Raw genomic sequence first — 8,834 nt, 5'->3', positions numbered from 1 at the left:
TGCCTGCAGCGCGTTGAGCATTTCCTCACGGCTCAGGGCCTGAAAGCACACAAGGTGCAGCACACGCAGGGCTGAGAGCATGCAGCCAAGACCCACATCAGGCCGCACCGGAGAATGCATTGCTGAAGACCAGTTCCAATACTAAGAACAGACGCAGAGAGGATGGTAAACATCCCTGGGTGTCCCTCTTGCCCCGCCCCAGTTATCAAGGATACATCGGTTGTATCCTCACCAAATGAGACCAATTCCATTATTCACTGTGCCCCAAGTTCATTCTCAGGAGGAAAGTTATCAAGACTACGGCTGTGTCGAAATTCAGGGGCTGCACCCTTCGAAGGACACAATCTATGCAGCCTGTGTAGGATTACATAAAGAATCTTGGCAAAAGAACAATGCATTTCTAGGCTGAATTGAAGGAGCCTTCAAAATGGGACAGCCTTGTTGCACCCCTGATACATTCGGTCTTTGAAAGCAGCCTTATTAGACGGATGCATTCCCTGAATTCGAAAACAGTGCCACAAAGTATGATCTTTGAATTCTTGGTATTGAAAAACACCCATTGCTGACACATTGACTTGACCATTAAAGCAACATCCCCATCTTGTGGACTGTGTAGTTTACTACAACCCAACGCTTTACCTCCAGGACTCGCTGACTTCAGCTTCATAAACCTTCAACGTACGGTACAAACAAGCTATCAGGAGCTGCTTAATTTTAATAATACGAAAAAACTATATTATGACAATCATTTAAAAATGTAGGTAATCATACATGGTAGTAAAAATCGCTGTACACTTACACAGTGAAGTATCGGATGTGACTCATGCAATATAAACCAAATAAAATTACTTTGCCTCATCACTTGACATATGGTATAGTAAAGGTGAGTGAAAAACTTGTGTGCAACATCTCACAACAGCAGCAATGATACAGTGCAAATAAGTATACAAAAATGGTAATTTACATCATTGTAATAATAAATAGTGTGAAAATCAAGTCAAGTGTAAAGGGGTGCGGCTCAAATCCTACGGCTGGCAAACTAATGCTACTGTTTGGTCCTTTAGCAAGGCCCTTAGCCCCAATGACTCTGACCATCCGCTTTGATCCCACGATCTGCTCTCACCTGTACGTGCCTCTGTGTGTCTCATAGAGAGCAAAATAGGATAGGTGAGATCCTTAATTCCCCAACAGGCATAGATACATTATTTCTACCGTACTGATGTGCACTTAGAAAAGTACACTTTACAAGAAAAAAAAAAGTGTGCTATTAATGCCATATTTTAATTACTGTACCAAAATTGCCCATTGTATTGTGTACCAAATGCACTATTTTGGAATAATTTATTCAAACTTAAATATATTTAAGTTATATTTTATTTGCCTTTTAATATAAGTTTAATACACTAAATGCAAACTAATTTAGTGTCATTTTGGGACATTCGTCATACTAAAATACAATTAAGTATGTACCTCAGGAATATTAAATAAGTGTAGTTGTAGTACTCTTTCAAAACACTTTTTTGATGTCATAAAAATGTTTGTGTGTGAACAACACTGAGCGCTGTATACAGTACATCTGTCTGTGGGCTACAGGCAAATTTTTCCCATTTAATTTTAACCAGCTGCCAGCCCCCAGCCGCAGACACTAGCTAAGGACACTCACTGCAAGAATACACATGAAAAAGAAGTAAGACCTATGTTGGGATGTTAATCAAACTTTTGTGCTTGTTAATTAAGTCAACAGTGCATTAAAATTATATCATTTAAAAATATATATTAAGAAATACACAAATGCAGTATCTTGGGTTAAAAAACGAAGTAAATGAAGACACTGACATGCTAATTTTTAAACGATTTTTGGGACATCACGGTTTAAACATATTTATAGCCTGCTTTGTACATTCGTATTCTCTGATTATTCCTTGATCCCAGACTTCATCTTCAAAGCGGGTGTCTGTGCTCCATGAAACATGCAGTTATCGCACATAAAACGAATACTTGACAGCAAAGGGTGCGTGATAAACGAGGTCCACAAAGCCTACTGCGGCGCCTGCATCTCTGCCCCGCAAGCACCGCTCTCCTCATTGCTGCCGCCTGACCCAATAAAATGAGGGCATGAATAAAGAAAACATCTTCAGTTTTTAACCAACCGTAAAAGGCTAAAAGATAAACACGCAAATAACTGGTAACGATGACTAAACATTTGATTTGTAGTCCGCTGGATGGAACCCAGGTGAGCTCCTGGGACTTCCACGAAAAGCCCGGATCTACATTAAAGCGCAAGGTGCTAGATTGCTAATTTCTGTAGCAGCATCCTCAGCTCAAACTGCCGTGATGGAAGTATGCCACGTACTGTATAAAATAGGACATGATAACCTACCACTGCAATTCGGATATATACATGACCGGGAGTTTATATCATAAAATGATTTTACACAACAATCTAACCCATCAAAAATATTCCAATTTTATTATTGTTCATTTATATAACATCAACTGTTGTAAAAGAACACAGTAGCAAGGGCGTAGATTTGTACACGTCCCTACAAATACTGTAGTACCTTGTGTGTTTAGGGAAGGCGGGGGCTCCGGGCTTATTATCTCGTTTCCTAAACATATAGGGAATGACGTAAAAATGTTAGGAATTTACCGTAAACCTTGGAGTTCAACCACGGTTCATCTTAATGGTCATTGCACATGACACGACTTCAAGTACAACGAAATGCAGTTTTTCTATCTAACCAGAGGTGCTAATAGTAGTATAAGGTGCTTATGAGGTAATATTTACAAGAGGGGGTATAAGTAAATGACATGAGGTTATATAAATGTAAAATACATAAAGACTGGAAGAAAATGGCTGGCAAGGTAACATTTACAAGTTATTACAGCAGAAAAAATGTGTTGCGGAGGCAATATTTACTTGTAAGAGCGTATAGTATGACATTTGTTTTGTTTTCTTTTTCAACCTGAAGTTACTGACATGAATGCACTGATAAAAAATTACTGTTTGTAGTATGTACAAATAAGGTGAAAAGGATTAAGACATGCATGAGTAAAATGCAGGTGGGATGAAGGAATATTTTAACAGAACAGATGGGGTGGGGGGGTGGGGGGCACAGTGAGCCCTTAAGTAAGGTGCATGGTGTGGGAGGGGAGGTGGAGAGTGGGCCAGTGCAGGGTTTGAGAGTTAAGCATGTTGATGGTATTGTGGAAAAAGCCGCTCCTGAGCCTGCTGCTATGAGACTCCAGGCTCCTGTACCGTCTACCTGATGGGAGGAGAGCAAACAGTCTGTGGTTGGGGTGTGAGGGCCCCACCTCAGACATCTCGTACTTTGGAGGTCAGCCATGGTATTGTGGAAAAAGCCGCTCCTGAGCCTGCTGCTATGAGACTCCAGGCTCCTGTACCGTCTACCTGATGGGAGGAGAGCAAACAGTCTGTGGTTGGGGTGTGAGGGCCCCACCTCAGACATCTCGTACTTTGGAGGTCAGCCATGGTATTGTGGAAAAAGCCGGTCCTGAGCCTGCTGCTATGAGACTCCAGGCTCCTGTACCGTCTACCTGATGGGAGGAGAGCAAACAGTCCGTGGTTGGGGTGTGAGGGCCCCACCTCAGACATCTCGTACTTTGGAGGTCAGCCATGGTATTGTGGAAAAAGCCGCTCCTGAGCCTGCTGTTATGAGACTCCAGGCTCCTGTACCGTCTACCTGATGGGAGGAGAGCAAACAGTCCGTGTTTGGGGTGTGAGGGCCCACCTCAGACATCTCGTACTTTGGAAGTCAGCCATGGTATTGTGGAAAAAGCCGGTCCTGAGCCTGCTGTTATGAGACTCCAGGCTCCTGTACCGTCTACCTGATGGGAGGAGAGCAAACAGTCTGTGGTTGGGGTGTGAGGGCCCACCTCAGACATCTCGTACTTTGGAGGTCAGCCATGGTATTGTGGAAAAAGCCGCTCCTGAGCCTGCTGTTATGAGACTCCAGGCTCCTGTACCGTCTACCTGATGGGAGGAGAGCAAACAGTCTGTGGTTGGGGTGTGAGGGCCCACCTCAGACATCTCGTACTTTGGCGGTCAGCCATGGTATTGTGGAAAAAGCCGCTCCTGAGCCTGCTGCTATGAGACTCCAGGCTCCTGTACCATCTACCTGATGGGAGGAGAGCAAACAGTCTGTGGTTGGGGTGTGAGGGCCCACCTCAGACATCTCGTACTTTGGAGGTCAGCCATGGTATTGTGGAAAAAGCCGCTCCTGAGCCTGTTGTTATGAGACTGCAGGCTCCTGTACCGTCTACCTGATGGGAGGAGAGCAAACAGTCTGTGGTTAGGGTGTGAGGGCCCACCTCAGACATCTCGTACTTTGGAGGTCAGCCATGGTATTGTGGAAAAAGCCGCTCCTGAGCCTGTTGTTATGAGACTGCAGGCTCCTGTACCGTCTACCTGATGGGAGGAGAGCAAACAGTCCGTGGTTGGGGTGTGAGGGCCCACCTCAGACATCTCGTACTTTGGAGGTCAGCCATGGTATTGTGGAAAAAGCCGCTCCTGAGCCTGCTGTCATGAGACTCCAGGCTCCTGTACCGTCTACCTGATGGGAGGAGAGCAAACAGTCCGTGGTTGGGGTGTGAGGGCCCACCTCAGACATCTCGTACTTTGGACAGTTCATGGTGTTGGACAGTTTTCACCACCTGTTGCAAAGCCTTCCTTTCACCTATGGAGCAGTTGCCAATTAAAGCATACCGTAATACAATTAGTCAGGATGCTCTCAATAGTGTATCTGCTCTACATGAGGCATGCTTAAACTTTCAAAAATCACATCACAGTGACTTTTATATAATGGATAAAAGTGACTGGACATCACTCATACATTATGTGTCAGTTGTTTTATACTGTACACTATGTGCAAATTACACTGCCTGGCCAAATACCAATCTTTGTACTTCATTCTATTGTTCTGTGTGTTGTGCAGTCGTAATGTAAGCAATTTCCTTTGGGATTAATAAAGTTTTCTGATTCTGATAAAAGTGCCTTTAGCTTGGATTATGGTGCACATTCATCAGTGCATTGTTTCAACGTGCTTATGCAACATCCCAACATTTTTGTCATCCAGATTTGCATTTATTTCTTGCCAAGAACTTGTATTGATAATAGGTAAATTGAACCACTCCGTAAATTATACTTCAGCACAAAGATTCAAAGACTTTCAATGGGGTTACGGTCAAAACTATGTGGTGGCCAAATAATGTGTGAAAATGATTCCTCATATTCCTTGAACCACCCTTTGACAATTCCAGCCCGACGAGTCTTGGGATTATCGTCCTGGAATATGCCCATGCCTTTAGGAAAGGAAAAATCCATTGATGAGATAACCTGGCCATTCAGTAGATTCAGGTACTCAGCTGACTTCACTTTATTGCTGCATAATGTTGCTGAGCTGTAATAATGATCCAATCTACTGAAATATTTGCTAATTTAAATTCAAACGGTGACTTTTCTTGGCCAGGCAGTCTAACTAAACCTGTAACTCAATAACTTCCAGAATTCTGAAATTGATTTTGAACCTTCGCCTTCAGAACTGCCTTAATTCTACGTGGCATTGATTCAACAACCAAAAGAAGACAGCATGTGTACGGCAATAGAAACAAACATTATATAGCAATGAATCATTGTGTTTCAGATCTTACTTTTCTGATCTGATATCTATCATCTTAGTCAACTATTCAGATCACATTTTGGTGCCAGCAGCAGGTTTCTTTTTGGCACCTGAGCAGTGGAATTCAGTTTCAGTTTGCAGCCTTGATGCAGTGCTTATCACTCCCAACTTACATGACATGAGGTTATATAAATGTAAAATACATAAAGACTGGAAGAAAATGGCTGGCAAGGTAACATTTACAAGTTATTACAGCAGAAAAAATGTGTTGCGGAGGCAATATTTACTTATAAGAGCGTATAGTATGACATTTATTTTGTTTTCTTTTTCAACATGAAGTTACTGACATGAATGCACTGACAAAATACAGAAAGCTCACTCACTGTCCAGCACTCGCTCTGCATCATTGTCATTAGTGTTTGAAGTTTTCTACTCTCATTTTGCCTTTAGGACTTTTATGAAGGTAAAACACCTGAATAATAATAATTGTTAATGAATTTGACTATTTCGACCACAGCTGCTCATCTAGCACCTCTGTGATGGAGGGTAACAGAAAGCGAGAGCAAGGCATCATCCATCCATTTTCTGAAACTGCTTATCCTGTTCAGGATTGTGGGGTATCCAGAAGCTACGGGTGCAAGGCAGAGAGCAACCCAGGATGAGACACCAACCCATTGCAGGGCACACTCACACATCATTCACTCACGCCTCATTCACTCACACCTCATTCACTCACACCTCATTCACTCACACATCATTCACTCACACATCATTCACTCACACATCATTCACTCATACCTCATTCACTCACACCTCATTCACTCACACATCATTCACTCACACATCATTCACTCACACATGAACACCTATGGGCAATTTGGTAACGCCAATCAACCTCAGCATGGTTTTGGACTGTTGGGGGGAAACTGAGATTACCTGGAGGAAACCCCCACAATCACACGTGGAGAACATGCAAGCTCTATACACATGGAGCTAGGGTGGAGACTTGAAACCTGGAAGGCAAGGTATCTCCAGCAAAATCGCATTCCAAACCTATCCGAATATCTTTAGTTCAGAACGACTTGAATTTTTGGCTTGTACATCACCATTCATCTCTTCATTGTCACATATGTCAACATGTTTTCATGGCTGTACAAACAGTAAAACGTTTACCGTAAGCACTCTATGACAGAAAATAGTCACCAAACATAATGTTTAAATAATGATGAATCAGTGAGTTACAAAATAATCAGGAAAGTGAAAATGACAAGCTTTAACTCATGATTATTTTGAGGATATTTCTACAAAAATAATGTAGGCCTACCCAGCAAGCAAAGCATGTTAGAGTGTAATCGTCAGGAGACAGTATATTTATTTCATATTATTAAGTGAAAATAAACCAGTTTATTTTATTTTGGGTAAATTTTCTACTAATTTTTTGTTGTATGAATATCATAATTTCGCTAAGGTTTAAAATATCACAGTGTGATTTAAAAATGTTTTAAGTTATCGTTTTGCAGTAAGCAGTGATGTGTCACTTTGTATGGAAATGAACCTATAAGCCATACAAGTGTTATGATTGTGATGTTAAAAATAAAAATATTGCCATTCACCATAGCTGCCCAAGACAGGCTGTTAAACGTTATTGTATGCTAGTGCACTTGAGATCTCTTCGGTTTAATTTCAGTTTCATTTTAACTTATTTAATTTTAATTTACTCAAATTGATTTTTAATGTTTTACATTATCTTTTTGCAGCTATGAGTAATATCTCATTTTGTATGGAATTAAATAAATATTATATATATATATATATATATATATATATATATATATATATATATATATATATACACTCACCTAAAGGATTATTAGGAATACCTGTTCAATTTCTCATTAATGCAATTATCTAATCAACCAATCACATGGCAGTTGCTTCAATGCATTTAGGGGTGTGGTCCTGGTCAAGACAATCTCCTGAACTCCAAACTGAATGTCAGAATGGGAAAGAAAGGTGATTTAGGCAATTTTGAGCGTGGCATGGTTGTTGGTGCCAGACGGGCCGGTCTGAGTATTTCACAATCTGCTCAGTTACTTGGATTTTCACGCACAACCATTTCTAGGGTTTACAAAGAATGGTGTGCAAAGGGAAAAACATCCAGTATGCGGCAGTCCTGTGGGCGAAAATGCCTTGTTGATGCTAGAGGTCAGAGGAGAATGGGCCGACTGATTCAAGCTGATAGAAGAGCAACTTTGACTGAAATAACCACTCGTTACAACCGAGGTATGCAGCAAAGCATTTGTGAAGCCACAACACGCACAACCTTGAGGCGGATGGGCTACAACAGCAGAAGACCCCACCGGGTACCACTCATCTCCACTACAAATAGGAAAAAGAGGCTACAATTTGCACGAGCTCACCAAAATTGGACAGTTGAAGACTGGAAAAATGTTGCCTGGTCTGATGAGTCTCGATTTCTGTTGAGACATTCAAATGGTAGAGTGAGAATTTGGCGTAAACAGAATGAGAACATGGATCCATCATGCCTTGTTACCACTGTGCAGGCTGCTGCTGGTGGTGTAATGGTGTGGGGGATGTTTTCTTGGCACACTTTAGGCCCCTTAGTGCCAATTGGGCATCGTTTAAATGCCACGGCCTACCTGAGCATTGTTTCTGACCATGTCCATCCCTTTATGACCACCATGTACCCATCCCCTGTTGGCTACATCCAGCAGGATAATGCACCATGTCACAAAGCTCGAATCATTTCAAATTGGTTTCTTGAACATGACAATGAGTTCACTGTACTAAAATGGCCCCCACAGTCACCAGATCTCAACCCAATAGAGCATCTTTGGGATGTGGTGGAACGGGAGCTTCGTGCCCTGGATGTGCATCCCACAAATCTCCATCAACTGCAAGATGCTATCCTATCAATATGGGCCAACATTTCTGAAGAATACTTTCAGCACCTTGTTGAATCAATGCCACGTAGAATTAAGGCAGTTCTGAAGGCGAAAGGGGGTCAAACACCGTATTAGTATGGTGTTCCTAATAATCCTTTAGGTGAGTGTATATATATATATCCACATTCCATACACGTTACTCTGTGTGGTGGGAGCTGGCTTAATCGAATATTATTGGAATAATGGTCGGCAAAATTCGACTAGTAATTCTGCCTGAAATTCCCATTCC

Source organism: Paramormyrops kingsleyae, chromosome 25 (assembly GCF_048594095.1).
Source record: "Paramormyrops kingsleyae isolate MSU_618 chromosome 25, PKINGS_0.4, whole genome shotgun sequence".
NCBI lineage: Eukaryota > Metazoa > Chordata > Actinopteri > Osteoglossiformes > Mormyridae > Paramormyrops > Paramormyrops kingsleyae.
The sequence above is the reverse complement of the archived record's forward strand: the minus strand, read 5'-3'. Positions refer to the sequence as shown.